This window comes from Sapajus apella, unplaced genomic scaffold (genome assembly GCF_009761245.1).
Source record: "Sapajus apella isolate SASKATOON/1434 unplaced genomic scaffold, GSC_monkey_1.0 scaffold3, whole genome shotgun sequence".
In the NCBI taxonomy this organism is placed as follows: Eukaryota; Metazoa; Chordata; class Mammalia; order Primates; family Cebidae; genus Sapajus; species Sapajus apella.
In genome coordinates, this window is record NW_022436943.1 from 61921775 (window position 1) to 61939768 (window position 17994).

Genomic DNA, 17994 nt, shown 5'->3' on the forward strand with positions numbered 1-17994 from the left:
TGCCTAATATGAAATGGAACCAAATCCATTTAACATTGTAAGTACTGTGTGTGGCTCAATAAGTGCTCCAGAGGTTATGGGAACAAGAGTAGTGTACACTGGAGACCTGTCAATCATGATCAGGTCCTGTGTATGTTCTGGTAAGTGCATGCTAGTGGGCCTGCAGGTTCTGGAAGTTCCAGACACTGCTGCTGTGTCAGTGACCTTCACTTAGTCACTAATTCCCTCTCAACCTCATAAGGTGTATAGTCTTGTGGTTATTGTCGGTAATTGAACATGGCATCTCGGGAAAGTGAAGGTGTGAGAAGGTGCATGTGCCTTACATGTGCATGTACATGTGTGCATATGAAGATGTAGTTGAGGCTGAAGGGTTTCAGGATAAGAACCTTCTATTCCTTACTGACTTATCACCATGTGTAACTTAGGCCCAGTTTTGCAATACGTTCTGAATATGACTTGTGTTGGTCTCCAAAGACTCTACCTCTGAAACAGCTGTTGCTAGCAGGATAAGAAAGCTCGTAGGAATTCTGCGCCTGCTGTTCCTGTGTCCTTCCCTGCTGCCTGACTTCCTGCCTGGGAACCAACCTAGTGGAGATAAAACTGAAAAATGTGGCGCCTTTAAAATCCCAGCTATGACAGTCCCCAGTGAATAACTGGGGTTGGGAAGGAAGAGGAGGAAAGTGTTCCAATTAGTACTGTCCCCAGGGGGAGGAAGAGAGGCAGGAAGGCCTGGAACGAGTAGGGCAATATGGTGTATTCCTGTTAAGACGAAATGAGAGTAATAGAAATGCGATTGTCTGTTAACATGGGGAGTGAGGGATCCGAGTGAGGTAAATCTGGCTCCTCAGTGCCAGCATGAAAATGTACAAATACTATTTTCTGCCAAGACCGGCTCAGTCGTAGAGACCCCAACCCAGGTGGTGCTGAAGGAATTAAACAGATACAAACAGTGCAAAAGTGGGATCAGAGTGGGATTGTCGGGGTGGGGGGAGTGGGGACTGACAGCATTTCCCTGCAAAATGCCCGGTGCAGACTCTGATCCACATACTTCTTTGTGAACAAGTGATTACTATTAAGCAGATGCTCAGTGTTTCTTAGAATAAAGATAAGACTAAACAGGCAGATCGTGCCTGCTCACCTCTAAGAAGCAAGCTAGAAAGCACTGACTCGGCAATGGAGGCAAGGTCAGATATCCTGTGTTTTGGGAGCTGGTTTAAGTAGTGCATGGCCGGTACGTATGGCCTACTATTCTAGAAGTTTTCTGCCTGGGGATGGCTCAGCATTACCATTGCCTCTCAGCAGACAACATATAGTCCATCACACCTGTCAAGACCCCCTCCCAACAATTTTCATTGTAACTTTTTTCCTCTTTAAATTTCTCTGTTGAAAATACCCTTCAGTGATTAGAGGTAGGAACCCCGGGAGTCTGAGGCACAGGGGCAGGGAAGAGGTTAAAGATCAGGTTTACTGGCTGGAAGCAGGGAAAGGTGGCTTCTACTCAGGAAAACGAGAAGAGTAAAAATGTCCAGATTGGCTGAAATAGCATCCCAGAGAAGAGATGCTCATTGTCTGCTGTCTGCTTTGACCTCTAGTCTCTTCACTTCAGCGTTGGGAAAGAAATCCACCCTCCTGCCCCCACCCACTTCCCCCCCCTCCGCCCCCACCAACTGGGGCACAGGGTCAGCCAGGATGCCACTGCTGGGAGTTCAGTTGGCGGTATTGGTGAACGCTGCTAGAGCCTTCTGCAGGGGAGGTCACTGATGAAGGGGGTATTAGCGTCCTGCCAACTTCCATCAGCACTGATACCCTGTGGACTGTACATCTGACTGGCTGCGAGCCCATCACTGTGTCCTACTGTCTGGCTGATAACAGGGTGAAGGGTATCCACCTGCGATTGCACATTGGCTCCAGCCTGGGCCCCTTGGTAAGAATCCCCATTGAGTGACTGCACACTCGTGAACAAATCTCCGGAGTTTGACATGTTGAAAGAACCAGCTGAGTTGGGAATTGAGGGTGAGTTAGCTTGGATTCCACAGGCTGACGCATTGGTAGCAGTGACAGCTGTTTTGGCAGCATAAATACTGGCTTCCTCTTACCTATGTTCTTGTACTGGATTCAGTTCCAAACCAGTTTGATACCTGGGAGACTGATGCCACACTTCTTGGCTAACTCCTCTTTGACTCCCTCGCTGGGGTAAGGATTGCTGAGATGGGAATAGAAACACTCATTCAGGATTTCTGTTGCTTATTGAAATTCCGTCAATTCCACCATGTATCCAGAAATCCTGGCCGCAGATTGCCAGGAGCACATTTCTGCCTTGCAGAGGAGACCAGACTGAAACTATCACAGCCTCGCATGTGCTCTGCTTGAGTTGCGTTTGGATAGAGCTGAACTTGGGGTGGATGATGCTGACCATCCGCTCAGTCTCCTTTGGGGAAATGGGCCTTGTCTGACTTTGTTCTCATAGGAGACTCATCACGTGGGTGGTGAACTCATTGCTGGCCTGCTCATTTCTCCAGCTCTGTATGGTAGACTTGTCTGATCTGTGAGGGTTTGGCTCTGTAATCTGAATGCGCTCCACTGAGTTGTCTGAACCTGCCCCTCCAGAAGCCACAGCCAGCCATGCCTTCTGCTAACAGCATGTGGTCCATCCTCACCAGCTGGGGGCCTATGGCCCCTCCTCCTGGGCTTTTCAGATACTCAAGCGTTCAGTCTTTGATTTCACACAGCACGTTAGACTAAGGCAGGCTTCATTCTGTGGCATTTCAAAGCATGTTTTCTGGCCTGTGCCTCATCCAAACTTTGGTCTGTGATGGAGACATTTTACAGAAAACTATGACCAATGTCCTGCATCCTCCCAGCCTCCCCTCTCAGTCCCTCCAGCCCCATCCTGCAAGTGCTGGGACAGGCCAGGGTATCAAGCCATTCAAATCCCAGCATGGCAATGCATCAGCCTGGGCTGCTGGTCCATCTCCAAAAGCTATGTCAGCCCCCATAGCTCCTCGACTCGGCTGCTGGGAAGCACCAAGGCTTTTTATAGTTCAAGCTTGTAACCAAATCCTTTTCAGGATAAATAGGGAAGGTGGGGGGAAGATCAAAAGAAAACTCTTTGCCTCTTTAGAGGATGGAAGGGGTTGCGGGGTGAGGGTGGGAATAAGGGCTGGTGGTGAAAGGGTGTCAACTCCAAAAAGCAAGAAAAATAAACCACCTTCCCACTTGGTGAAAAATAGGAGCTGGCTTTTCGTTTTTCAGTCCTGTCTCCTTTGCAAGGCAGAAATAGGCTCCCGGTGATCTGTGGCTTTAATCCTTTTGCAAATATGCATTGATGGGAAGAAAAAGGCAGGGGGATTGCAACGCAAACTTTTCCCCCACCCACCTCCCGGCCAGAGTGTATCTCAAAGGGGTATGCTGTTGGAAAAGGCAGATGTCCCTCAGCCACTGCGGCAAAGCATAGACTCTCTCCTCCTGTCTCTGCAAACTCCAGCAGCCCTGTCAGCCCTCCTGCTCTTGTTCCCGGAGTTTGAGTATATGATCACAAGGTCCCACAGTAGGCTGTCTACAAGGTTGTGGAGCAAGGACAGCCAGTCCAAATCCTAAAACTGAAGAACTTGGGAGTCCAGTGTTGAAGGGCAGACAGTGCCCAGCATGGGAGAAGGATATAGGCTGGGAGTTGAGGCCATTGTCACCTCTTCACATTTTTTTTGCCTGCTTTATATTTGCTGGCAGCTGATTAGATGTTGCCTACCAGATTAAGGATGGATCTGCCTTCCCCAGCCCAGTAACTGGAATGTTAATCTCTCTTGGCAACACCCTCAGACATACCCAGGATCAATATTTTGTATCCTTCAGTTGACACTCAGTATCAATCATCACAAACTTCCCTCCAAAACACCAGCCAATTATTCACAAGTGGGATATTCTGGGTTCCATTTGGAGCCATATATCTTGTTCTCTGTGAAATGGATTTTCTATAAAATGTATTCTGACTACACTGGGCTGTTCAGCTGCATATGCTCAATTTGATGAAGTTCCGAATACTATGTAGTGTCACTTTGCAAAGTAGATTCCAGGTCTAGTTTTCGTCACTAATAGGAACTAGGCTGAGTTCTCTACTTATCCTTGAACCTGACTTTGCCTATTAGGATGGTCCCAGATGGAAAACAATGAGAACAGGAAATGGGGAAGGTTTTAAACTGAACGGGGCAATCAGTGCTTTGTCTGGTGGTCATTCTGACTACCTGAGCCTGACTTGGACTACTCAAATCATAGCACACTGTCCAACTCCTTGGTATGTTCTATGACACATAGTCCATTATTCTGGAGTGTCTCAGCTTTGTTACCTGGACTAATAGTAAAGGACCAACCAGAGAACTGTCGAATCAATGTGGGTCTAAATTCAGGAATCCAGTCTTCTGTAATGACTTCCCCACTAGCAAGGCTGCTGGCTAACCCCAGTGTAGGAAGTATTTCTGGTTTCTGCAAGAACGGTACTGATAAACTCTGAAGAGTTACAAAGACATATAAACCCAGTCAACTTTTTCATATTAATGTAAACTTTTATAAATATCAAACCTTCTAATGCCTCATGGCAGTGTGGGTGACAAGGCTCTTTGGAACAGTCTCTGATGCTTGATTCTGAAAGGCCAGATCGCAGTTTCCTTGTTTTTGCCTTAGAATGAGCCTTTGGCCTTTCGATCACCTGAGTTTGGCAGGACATGGATTTTTCTGGAGTGAGCCCCTCTGAAGGGCTGGTTCCACAAGGAAAAGGGTACAAGGCTCTGAGACGCAGACTCCAGGCTGAGGGGTGCCGGGGAATGTCAATGAAGTGCTGCTTTCCTAGACCACCTCCTTTACCTTTCTTCCTTCAGGAGATGGAGTTCAGACACAAGGTGGCTAAAAGGTGGGCTGCTAGTAGGCCACCACAGGTGTAAGGAAAGTCTGGTGTGACAAACCCAGAGCAGTGTGGCTTTTCATGACTGGAGCCGATAGTCCTTTCAGACACGCTGACTTGTTAATGAGGATATGGAACAAAAACATGTAGTGTGACTTTTCAACAAAGTTGGGTTGGATTCGTGGTAACCTGTCAAAGCAGAAGACTACTGCCTGAAAATGAAGGACCTGTTTGCTACTGGGGTTTTAGGGACTCTAGTCAAAGATGACTGCCTCCAAGATGAAGTCAACATGCTTAGCCAGCACTAGATCTGCCATGCCATCAACCAGTGACATAGCCAAAGATGGTAAATCTGAGCTCATACTTCAGCGAGGAACACGTAATTCACATGGAGATGTCTCGTGTTTAGAGCTGGCCTTAACTGAAGCATGGAGCTGCGGTCTTGATGAAGAGCTTAGATGTGACATGGAACTCCTCTGTGCCCATGGCTTGGTGTTACTGCATCTACTCGGTGTTTCCTCTGTGCCTGAATATCAATCTTTTATTTCTTCAGTTTGGGGGACTGCCGGCCCTATGGACTGTCCCCAGCTGCCCAGATGGGAAGTTATTCAGAACAGGCTGCAACCTGAAGCTGATGCCCACATACGCCTCACGTTCAACAGCTGTTTGGAGCTGTGTTCTCCAGAGAATAAGGATGCTTATAAAATGCCACTGTCTGGGACCAGTGGCTCTTAGGACAATGCCTACTGATGTCTACGGATGGAAAGGCCACCATGCAAGCTGTAGACATCCATACTGGATGAGCTGTCTATGGAGATGCTTCATGACCTAGGACTATTTTTTCCTTTGAATGCTCAAAGTCTTGTGCAGGGAAGATTAAAACATGACTGACATTTTAACCTACAACTTTAACACATGGGAGAGGTCTGATGGCACTTTCTCATAAAATGAACTGTTAAAGCTGAAGCCAGATTGATACAGGAGTAGCAAATCCTCATTCAGCCTGGGAGTTGGATATGGGGTGACCTGTTGTAAACTGTGCTAATTGGAAGGACAAGGAGTGCTCTATTGACTGTATGGACAGGGCATTAACTCAGATTTCATGCCCACACATGCAGTTCGTGACCCGAAGGCAGAAAATGCAAACCACAGAAAGTCTCTGATCCTAGAAAAAAGGCTTGGCTCTTTGCTTAACAAAGTTACATTTCTATAAAATCCCTTGTAGTTCTAGAAATAGCAGGTGATGTTTTCACTTTAGTCAAGCTGTGTAGAGGTCGCATTCCCCCTAGTTCATTCCCATGTGAGTCTCCTATGTGAATTGAACTTTTTTTTTTTTTTTTCCTAGAAAGAGGAAGGAAGGAAAACGAGAGATCAGGAGTCTCGCTGCATTGCCCAAGCTGGAGTGCAGTCTAAAAATGGGTATTAAAAACCCAATAACTATGCTTGACATATGGAGACAGGGAGGAATAAGGGAGGAAAACAACAAACAAGCAGCCAACCAATATTTCCCTTAAACCTGTGAAATGCTATGCATTTGCTGAGGAGTGATTTACTTCCAATTATGTGGTCACTTATAGAGTAGGGGTGATGTGCTGAGAAGAATGTATATTCTGTGGATTTGGGGTGGAGAGTTCTGTAAATGTCGTGGGTTTGCTTGTTCCAGGTCTGAGTTCAAGTCCTGGATATCGTTAATTTTCTGTCTCGTTGATCTAATATTGACAATGGGGTGTTAGTCTCCCACTATTGTGTTGGGAGTCTCTCTTTGTAAGTCATTAAGAACTTGCCTTATGTATCTGAGTGCTCCTGTATTGGGTGCATATATATTTAGGATCATTAGCTCTTACATAATGTCCTTTTTTGTCTCTTTTGATCTTTGTTGCTTTAAAGTCTATTTTATCAGAGATGACAATTACTCCTTTTTTTTTTTTCTCCATTTGCTTGATAAATCTTCCTCCATCCCTTTATTTTGAGCCTTTGTGTATCCTTGCATGTGAGATGGGTTTACTGGATACAGCACATTGATGGGTTTTGACTTTTTATCCAATTTGCCTGTCTTTTGATTGGGGCATTTGGTCCATTTACGTTTAGGGTTAATATTGATATGTGTGAATGATACTGCCACTTAATGCTAGCTGGCTGTTTTGCCCGTTAGTTGATGCAGATTCTATATGTTAATGCTTTTTACCTTCTGGTATGTTTTTGGAGTGGCTGGTACTGGTTGTTCCTTTCTATGTGTAGTGCTCCTTTCAGGAGCTCTTGTAAAGCAGACCTAGTGGTGATGAAATCTGAGTTCTTGCTTGTTCACAAAGGATCTTATTTTTCCTTCACTTATGAAGCTTGGTTTGGCGGGATATGAAATTCTGGGTTGAAAGTTCTTTAAGGATGTTGAATATTGGCCCCCACTCTCTTCTGGCATATAGGGTTTCTGCTGAGAGATCTGAGTCTGATGGGCTTCCCTTTGTGAGTAACCTGAGCTTTCTCTCTGGCTGCCCTTAGCATTTTCTCCTTCATTTCAACCCTGGTGAATCTGACGATTATGTGCCTTGGGGTTGTTCTTGAGGAATATCTTTGTGGTGGTATCTGTATTACCTGGACTTGAATATTGGCCTGCCTTGCTAGGTTGGGGAAGTTTTCCTGGATAATATCCTGAAGCATATTTTCCAGCTTGGATTGATTCTCTTCGTCACATTCAGGTACACCTATCAAACCTAGATCAGGTCTTTTCACATAGTCCCATATTTCTTGGGGATTTTGTTCATTCCTTTTTTCTCTAATCTTGCTTTCTCATTTTATTTCATTGAGTTAATCTTAGACCTCTGATATCCTTTCTTCTGCTTGGTCAATTTGACTATTTGTGCATACTTTGTGAAGTTCTTGTGTTTTTCAGCTCCATCAATTCACTTATGTTCCCCTCTAAATTGTCTATTCTCATTAATATTTCATCAAATTTTCTGTCAAGGTTCTTAGTTTCTTTGCATTGGGTTAGAACATGTTCTTTTAGCTCACAGTTTATTCACCTTCTGAAGCCTGATTCTGTCAATTCATCACACTTATTCTCCATCAGGCCTTGTTTCCTTGCTGGTGAGGAGTTGTGATCCCTTGGAGGAGAGGCATTCTGGTTTCAGGTGTGTTCAGCTTTTTTGTGCTGTTTTCTTCCCATCTTTGGGGATTTATCCACCTGTCGTCTTTGTAGTTGCTGACTTTCAGATTGGGTCTCTGAGTGGATGTCCAATTTGTTAATGAAGTTATTTTAGTTTTCCTTCTGACAGTTGGCCCCTGTGCTGTAGGACTACTGAGGTCCACTCCAGGCCCTGCATGCCTGGGGATCACCTGCAGCAGCTGCAGAACAGTAAGGGTTGCTACCAGTTTCTTCTATCTTTGTCCCAGAAGGATACCTGCCAAATGTCAGTCTGAGCTCTGCTTTATGAGGTGATTCTTTGGGCATATGGGGGTCAGGGAGCTCCTTGAGGAGACAGTCTGAACTCTAGAGGCTTCAAGGGCTTCAGGAAATGTCTTCTACTATAGCCTCTTCGGCACTGGCATGGATATCCTTCACCTGTATGCCAAGTGTTGGCATTTGAATATGAAACCACTAAGGCCTAAGGGCTGCAGGAAGACATCAAGAACATACATACACATTCTGGTGATTGAGTTAAAAAGCACAGAAGCCTGAGTGCTGTGGAGGAAAACTCATACCCAGAATGAACTTTTAAGCTTAGGGTCTTGGTATCGACTAATTTTCTCAGGGTGCTTTAATCAAACCACCTTCAAAAGCTGAATAATAGAAATATGGAAGCAGAGGTGCAAACTTGTGATTCAGAATACCTTGTTTCATATCTCTCATTGGGTCATAAACAGGCTTTCCTGAAAGTGTAATTGACTTGGGTCAGCAGGAATGAATTAGAGAAAACTATTCGAGGGTCTGTGTTGCAGGGTACCAGCATGTGTGTGTATTCATGAGGCCTCCCTGTAACTTTTCTACTCTAATTGTTTCATATTCAGAAATGAAACCTTCGGCATCCAGGTGAAGGTCACCATGTTAGTCCAAAGAAGGCTACCCTAGAAAGAAGCAAGAGAACTGTCTCATCTTGGTTTTTCTGAAGACAAATGTGTAGGGAAATGAGGATGTTGGAGAAGGGCCTTGTAAATCCCATGAAAACCACCTGAGTCAGCCGAGGTGTGATGGAAGTTTTCTTATACTGGACTTTCATGGGAACCTATGGAATCTTTCCAGTGAGGTGTAGTCAATAGTTGCTCAACCTACCAGGTACAAAGCTTGGTCTGTAGGCTCAATGGGCACAAAGTAGCATGTGAGCCATGCCACATGCAATCTGAAGCCTTTCACTCCTGTGTGCCCCTACTTCTGTGCTTAGAGCATCAGGTACTCTGACACAGCTCTAGTTACTTGCTTTAATAAGTGTCTTCACCCTGTTTTTTATCGTGTAAAGATTAGGAAAGTGCCTTCCGAGAAGCTCATAATTGGAATACTCTGGTGCTTTGAAAAAGCCAAAAAAAAAAAAAAAAATTAAGTCCTTTATCACATGAGATGTTTCTTTTGTGGCAAAACCAACAGTGGAGGGTTGAATCTTGCACTTTTCCTTCCCAAACTCATCTAGATTTACTTGGGTAGCTGTACAGGCTCGGCAAGGACTTTGAGGGTCAGCTTCCTCTGCTCAGATGTGCTTTACGTAGTAGGAAGAATGAAGTCAGACTGAAGAGGTTCCTTCATGGTTACATAGGAGCCAGATGAGGAACCATAGATAACTTGAAGCCGATTCAGAAGAGATAGAATGAAAGGATCACATAATCATAAGCCCACATGTGCACCAAGTGCTCTGACTGGGAACTGGTGAGGAAAGGCAGCACTTAGCAGTTTCTGCTAAAGTGAACTACATCAGGTCTACAAGTCTTGATGTAGCCAGACCCAAGGAAAGTGTGACACCCCTTTGTCCAGGACAGACTACAGATTTGAGCCTCCAACAGTGTTCCCTCTACGTGACCTATTGATAAGACATTCTTCTTTGTCAGGTCTGGGTTGATCTGGGTCTGCCTGGGGAAAAAACTTGGAATCTACCTTCTCACATCTTTTGTGGCTGTTTACCAGGCTACAGAGTTAAGATAGATGTGGAATAGTGTCCAGCTCTTAGGAAAAAAAAAAAAAAAAAACAAACCCTGATGTGTGGGATTCTTGACTGGGTCAGTGACAGTTGCTGGCAGTTTAAATGGTGATATGGCCAGAAAGTAATAAGACATCAGTGAGACATGTAGCCCAGAACTCACTTTAGGACAACCTATGTGCACTTTGCTCTTGTCTGGGGCCACTGTGTGTGCCTCACGTAGGTGACTACTCAAAGGTGTGTTTATTTCCTGGCTTTCCCTGTGAGATGAAGACATGAGAGATCTTCTGTCCTAAATCCATTTATAAAATCTACATGTATTCAATTAAAGCTGAGTGTCACCTGATTTAGCACCTGATTTGTTGCTACAGCTGCATGTGTGTGTGCAATGCTCGCCCCAAGATGGGGGTGGTGGTGGGAGTTATCCCCAGTGCCTGTGTCTGAGATGCTGGCGCCTCAAACTGATTCTTTCCCCTAGCTACATGCAGAGGCTGGGACTGGTCAGCTTCCTCTTCCTTCAGATACATAATTTTGTTTGCCTCTTTTCCATCTGGGATCCTATTTCTGAATCTGATGGGGCCCCTTTCTTATTGTACTGTCTCAACTATCTCATGACCTTACTGCTGCAGGGTGTGGTCAAACTCATGGAAATCCTCTGTCCTGGTCAACCATTGTTGATCTTGTTTTTTGATCCCTCTCAAAACTGTCCTCAAATGTGCCTCAGTGGCAGCATAGGTGGAAAAACTCCTTCAATCATTGTGAATACAAAACACATCTTGGTTGGTACCTTCTTGCCAGTTCTGAAGTTGGGTCATGTGAAGCTGAGTCAACTCTTCAGTACCTAGATGATGGGACAATGTCAAGACTCGGTAGTTAGGGGAACTGGTAAAGGCTAAAAGATTAGAATTCATATGGGGAAAAACTAGGTTTCCAGAGACTCTTTGGGAAGAGACTTCTTGCCATGGTGCAAAGAATATCTGTCCAGATGCCACTTGGCAATTTTCAGACAAGGTCTAACTATTGAGGAATGGAGGGATCGAGATCCTATGTCTCCTGTAACATTGTGTTTCTAGTTTAATGGTGGTCTAGGTAGCAAGAGCCCTTGGATCAGGAGCCTGGGAAGTGTGAAGTCTTCCTGTCTACCCTAAGCTGTGTTCTTTCCTCATAGCGGAGGAAAGACTTGTTTCCATGAGGGCTGTGTGGATAGGGGCTGTGGTTTATTGGCCAGGCAAATGACAATACAAAGTAGCCCATACTATGACCCTTTTCAACAAAAGGGACTAATAAGATAGTTCCCAGCCCACATATTCCATTATCAAAGCAGGTGATTATGAAGCTGAAGGCTGTGAAGTGATGTGAGGCTTGGAAAGAGATAGAAGCTGTTGATCCCTGGAAGGACAGCTTACCTTCTGTGGGAAGCTTTTAAACCAGGAGTGTGGATGGTCCTGGCTGGTGCCTATCCCCCTCATCTAGGCTCTAGCAGGATTGTCCGGTCTCTCCATCAGTCAAAATTGTCACCTCCCATGGGACACCACGTTGACAATCTCAACTGGCACTTTGTGACTAGCAGATATCAAGGACTCTAAAGAGTCTGCCACGATTCACATCACTGATTTGGTTAACGTGTCCCATGTGTGCTTAAGATACACATTTTGTGCTTTGGGGGGTTTGGCTTAATATAAAAGTTGTCTTCTAATATCAAATCTTAGCCACTGTCTTTTTCAGACGTCTGTCCCCTTCCAGTAATCCACTTACACATGTATTAGTCCACTTTTGCCTAAAATTTACTGTTCTGTTCATGTATATTTACAATTATCTGCATGTCATTTTAAATGACAGGCACCTTACCTTGGAAGGGGCAACTTTTGTTACGTTTGAGGCTATATTTCCCATTTACTGTACCAACTTCCTGTCTTCTGGGTCCAGTCAATGGGAGAACTTGGTAGAAGACTGAGAATGGGAGGAAATGAAGTGTTGATGTGCTGCACCACCTTATTACCTCAGACAGCACTTTAGAGTCGGCTGCATGTCTGCAGCTTCGCACAGGATAGTCGTGGTGTCATGGTCCAGTGGGAGGCTCTACATCTGGGCTCAGAAAAGACCAGTATCTAATCGGCCTGGGAGTGGCTGCAAGTGAGTTGTTGGAGACCAAGCACATTCTTTTGCATGGAATTTTGGTTCATAGTATTTTCTCATGAGTAGGTGGGGAAACATTCAGCTTTCATCAATTGTTTAATATAAAACTAGTCTAGCTGTCAGAAACTGCACATACCTTATCCATATTCAGGGCTAGCTCTTATGTTTCCTCCATGTAGGTAAAACAAAATGTCTTCCAGTTTAAAAAAAAAAACCTTGCCTCCGAACCTCTGAATTATACCTATGAGTCTTAATGATTTATTGTAGGTTCGTCATGGGACTCTGTACTTCAAAGAGGATTTAGGGTGCTAGGTTTGTACCTCTCCCCAGAAACACTAAGCAATTTCCTAATACTAAAAGACTAGTGGACATTTGGGGCCATGCACATATTGTAGCCTATGAGATGGCTTGCCTATCAAATGAGCTCAGCCTGCACTGGGCCTTTCAGGAGCATATTCTAGATTGCCGCTGATTCAGGAGGTCCTGAAGGCCAGGTAGTGTCACTTCCTGAAGCGAATTCCAGGTTTAGTTCTTAATAGGAAAGACTGAGCTCACCATTATCCTTGTCCTCGAGGCTGACTTTGTTCATTAGGACAGGCTAAGATGGGTAGTAAGGGCCAGCAGCTGCTATCTGCTTACTGCACTCTCCAACGTGTCTGTAAGAAGCCACAAAGCCTCAGCCAAATTAGCAAAGCATAATATCTGTGTTGGTGTACTTTATTCATCCATCGCTAAGTCAATCTGCAAAACCCTTGCAAGTAATAACCCTGACATGCAGTGGAAATGGGAGATGGGGAGGCTTTAAACTGAAGAAGGCAGTGTCTGAGAAGTGGACACAAGACTCAAGTGTGGTTTAAAACATGGTTTGATGAAAACACCGTGTGTGATCACTTGAGGTTGTGCTCAATGAAATGGTGTAGTCTACCGTCCTGTCTTTCCCTCTACTGTTACTAGATTCATAGTTTTTAGGTTGGCTCTTTACTAGTGAATGTAGGGTCCAGATTCAGGAATTTCATGTTCTTGTAATTTCCTTCAGCGAAGCTACTGACAAACCAGTGTAGAAACTTAATTTCTGCAGATATCGAGGGTTGGTATATGCTCTAAAGAATGTTAGAAATACAAGTCATCTTAATCTCCACATAAACATGTCTGTCTTTACACTTAAATAGTAAAAACTGGATCACTTCAACTTTTTAGATTCAGGGGTACATGTGCAGTTTGTTATGTAGGCATATTGCATGATGCAGGGGTCTAGAGTATAAATGGTCCTATTGCCCAATTACCCTGGTACCCAATAGATAGCTTCTCAGCACTTGCCCCCTCCTAGTAGTCCCCAGTGTTTATCATTTCGATCTTTATGTCCATGTATACCCAGTGGTTAGCTCCTGTTTACAAGTGAACATGTGGTATTTGGTTTCCTGTTCCTGCATAACTTAGGATGACAGCCTCCAGCTGCATCCATGTTGCTGCAAGGGATGTCTTAAACTACTGCTTTGTCTCCTAGCTTCATAGATTTTTGATTTCTTGGACTTATCCTGTGGGTTGTTTTCATTGTGGTGTTTAAAGCCTGTGAGTTTGTTTCTAGCTTTATTTTCAAAGGCTGTACTGGAAATGTTTTGTATGAGCCCTGATCTTTATTTTATTGAAGAAACAGTCACCTAGGATCTACTTGGCTATATTATTGATGGAAAGGGAGGATGGGAATTAAGCAGGGTCTGACTTCAGGACTCCAAAAGATATTGGAGAGTCTCCAGTTGTCTTCTCTGGAGGTATCTTTTTCTCCACTGTGTAAGACAGGGATGATAGGCTGACTATGAATGGACCTCCAGTATCATAAGAATGTTCTAGCCAGGGGTAGACACCATCCCTTCCATGACAGTTACCATAGCTAGTTGTCACACCCAAGAAGACCCCGAAGGCAGTCAGGCTTTGTCATCAATCCTACTTCCATGATTCCCTGGGATTCCAGTGCTGGGCAGACATCAAGGATGTCATGGGCAAATGTGGAACTATGGTTCACAAGGAATCTTCCATTGATGTGTGGAGTGCTTTTAGTTTCATGTGTCAAGGTTCACACAAATAGACTATTTGACATAGGACTACATAATCTGATTTCTCTACAGACTTGACAGTAGGTAGGAACAGGTAGCCCTGAAAGAGACTAGTCAAGCTCTGAAGGCCCAATTCCCCTGGTTCTCATAGCATTCCCATATGTGAATTGTACTCTGGAACCTTCAAGAACCTCTGAAACTGTCTCTTCATCCTCTAGCAGGGCTTCTCTGCTCTAGCATCTGTGCCCTTGACCTGTATGTCGAATGTCTGGGGACTTTATGAAACAACGAAACTGGAGTGGGAGAGTTACTGGGAAGGTATCGTGTGTGTGTATACAAGTCCTGGCCACTCTGAATTTGGAGACACAGGACCTGGTGTAATGGAGTAAAACAAATATCCTAAATGAATGAATTCCAGTGGTCAAGATCTGAATATTGGTCTTAATGCTCTCGGTGATTTGACTAAACCACCTTCAAAAAATGAAAGCTATTTATATGGAAATAGCCTTTGTATTAGTGTTTTACAGAGACAAATTCTATAAGATACACAGATACATGAATTTATGGGGAATTGGTTCATGTGACTATAGTCTGAAGTCCTACGACAGACTTCCTGTAAGCTGGAGACCTGGGATGCTGATAGCATGGCTCAGTCCACATCTGAAGGCCTAAGAACTAGGGAAGGGATCTGCTGGAATAAGTACTAGAGTCGAAAGGCTAGAGAGCCTGAAGCTATTTCATGAAATAGTGTATCCCAGTTCCAAGGGGGAGAGAAAATTTGCCTTCTCTCAATTCTATCCAGATCCTGGCTAATTGGATGGTATCCACTTACACTGAGGACAGACCTTGGTCAGTCAGACTCACATCAGTCTCCCCTGGAAACACCTACAGAGATAACCAGAAAGAATACTTTACCAGCTACCTGAGTATCCCTTAACCCAGCCAGATTGACGCCTAAAACTAACCATCAAAAGTCTACCCTTATCAACTTAGCACCCATAGGTATCTCTTTAAACTATGTCTAACTTCCAAATAAAGACAATCAGGTAATCATTTCACCTAATATGATACAACTATTGTGCATAAAACTAAAAATGCACTAATGCCTTAGCCAGAGAAGGTAGTTCTTGGATGATTCTTTTCCTGATACCCCATAACTTAAATACTATGATTAATATGCACAAACAATATAAAGTCAAACCTCCCAAGATAAAGGAATGAGTGACAACAAAAACACTGGCTTCATGCATGTATAGACACACAGAAAATAGGAAGATACTCATGACAACTAGTCCCAGTTCCTGTAACTGGACATGTGTTCATAGCTGACATTTATAACTAGGTTATTGTACTACCCATTCTGTGTTTACCTCCCAGAAGTATCTCAACTGGTCATGGTTCTTTATCTGAGGTAGCAACCCAAATTCTTCTGAGTCTGGGCCATTCATAGTCTTTCCTAAATAGGGTTGCTGCAATTTTCCAATGACATTAATCACAGGGCATGGTAACAATAAGATGTCCTAAGGGGTCTCCTGTATTCCAGATATTCTCTTCCTTACTTCCATTATAAAGTAGCATTTTGATGTCCCCTGGCAGTTTGGGTTAGTTACCCCAACCAATGCTAACTTCTGTCCTAGCCTGACTGAGATACTGGAAGCTGTGTGACGTCTGGGTGGCAGTCTTGTTATAGTTCGGTGGAATCATTGTCTCCTAGTAGAAGCATTCCTCTTTGGAACTAAAACCTAGACCAGCAGAGCATAAATATGCAGGAACAGGAAGCAAAAGCTTTGCTAGTGAGAGGTCACCATGGGTAATAGTGAGCAGTACTATTCCCATGTCCACTCCTTGATTCCTCTGAACCCTGTTGAATCCTGGCCATCAGAGTTCCGTTTCAATATGCTACATACTGACTGCTGATTCGGAGCATCTAGAGCCTTCTGAAAAACCTTGCCCTAAACCTATGAAGTATTATCACCTAGCTGGAACTGGAAATATTCTGAAAAGCTTTTCCACTACTAAGCCAGCTGTCTTGGGATGGTGGGGAACATAATACCAGTGACTTCCATAAACATGGGCCCATTGATGCACTACTTTGGCTGTGAACCAGGTCTCTGGTCAGAAGCAATGCTGTATGAAAGGCCATGACGGCAGATAAGACACACTGTGATTCCATGGACAGCATTTTTTGGAAGAAGCATTGTACACAGGGAAGACAAATCCATATCCAGAGTAACTATTCCAGTAAGAACAAAATGCTGCCCCTTCTGTAGCAGAAATAGTCTAATGAAATGAACCTGCCACCAGGTAAACTGGCCATACACCCTGGGGAATAGTGCGATATTGAGGCCTCAGTGTTCTCTGCTGCTGGCACATTGGGCTCTGAGTGATAGAAATCTGTTGAGCCAATGCATAACCTCAATTTTTGCCACCATGGCCACTATGAGTTCATTGATCAATTAGAGTGGTGGCTAGGAAAAGATAGCTAGCTCCCACAGAATGAGTTCTTTCTATCCACCTGACCATTCCTCGGTGAGCATTCCCATGGGACACAAGTATCTTTACATCCTTTGCTTGCACAGATCTTTCCACATGCCATCTCCCTAAGTTTGTCAGTTTTCCAGTCATGTTCCTTCCAAGTCCCTGATCGGCCAAACCACTGGCTACAGCACATCTGGCCATTTTTCCTTCCAAAGTGCCCAACCAGGTGAGCTGCCTGGGATGCTGCCCATCAGGAAAACTTCCTTCACCATTTCCTTCAATGGTGTCCCAGAAAGGGGCTATAGTTATACACTTATGGGTGGTGCCTTCATATTGTATGAAACTATCTGCAAACCAGACCCTTGACTCCTTTGTCAATTGACCATAGGGTATTCATGAGGCCATAGGTGCAGAACATGAGAAGGCAGTATAACTAGGAATGTTAGCTAGAAACAAGGTACTCGATGTAGAGATGGATAATGACATTTTTTTTTTAAATTAGTGTTTATTGTACTTCTATGGAATAATATGCAGTATATTGTTTAAATTATAAACCTTCTGGCATTTTAATGACGTTTTAAAGATGGCATTGGCTGAAGCATGGCTCTGAGGACTCGGTACAAGAGTTATGCATATGGATCAACTACATCAAAGACATTGCTTGGGACATTCTTCATATTCATGGCTGGCATTCATGGAGTAGAAGCCATGGGTAATTGGGCCAATTTTTCATGGAACTTGTGCCTTCAGGACCTGCTTCGGACCAGTCATACCTACCACTTCCACTTGCTGGAGTGCTGCTGGGCACACCCAAACATGGCTAGGTGGGTCAGGTAATGATCAGTCTGATGGGTATCTAAGGTCTCATGGTAACTTGGTGCTCCATGGTCAAGTGTTCAGTTTCTAGTAAGGAATAGTAGAAGGCTAAGAGCTATGTCAAGTTACCTGCAGGTGATAGCAGACCCTTGCCCCAAACTCGTAAAGGCCTCCACTGCAGTTCACCTAGGAAGCCTTACCAAGGGGTTCAAACGGCATCCTCTCTACCCTGGACACACCTCAAATTCCATTGGATCTGTTGGATTATATGTTCCAAGTGGCAGAGCACCTTGTACAGAAACCTGGATGTGTTGTAGAATTCTTCTGTCCTGGGCCCCGCTTAAAACTAGCAGCTTTTGGGGTCACTCAGGGCCAGGGTAACACTAAAATGAGCAATGTTACTTCCAAAATCCAAACAGGCCCCCTAGACATTGTGCTTCTTTCTTGGTTATGAGAAAGGATAGGTGCAACAACTCACCCCTCACCTGAGAAGGGGATATGTAAA

General features: G+C 44.3%; 1 pseudogene; it reads right to left on the bottom strand.

Annotated features, from left to right (window-relative positions):
- Positions 1-1743: 1743 nt before the first annotated feature.
- Positions 1744-2971, bottom strand: LOC116529677 (annotated as a pseudogene).
- Between the last annotated feature and the right edge of the window lie 15023 nt (positions 2972-17994).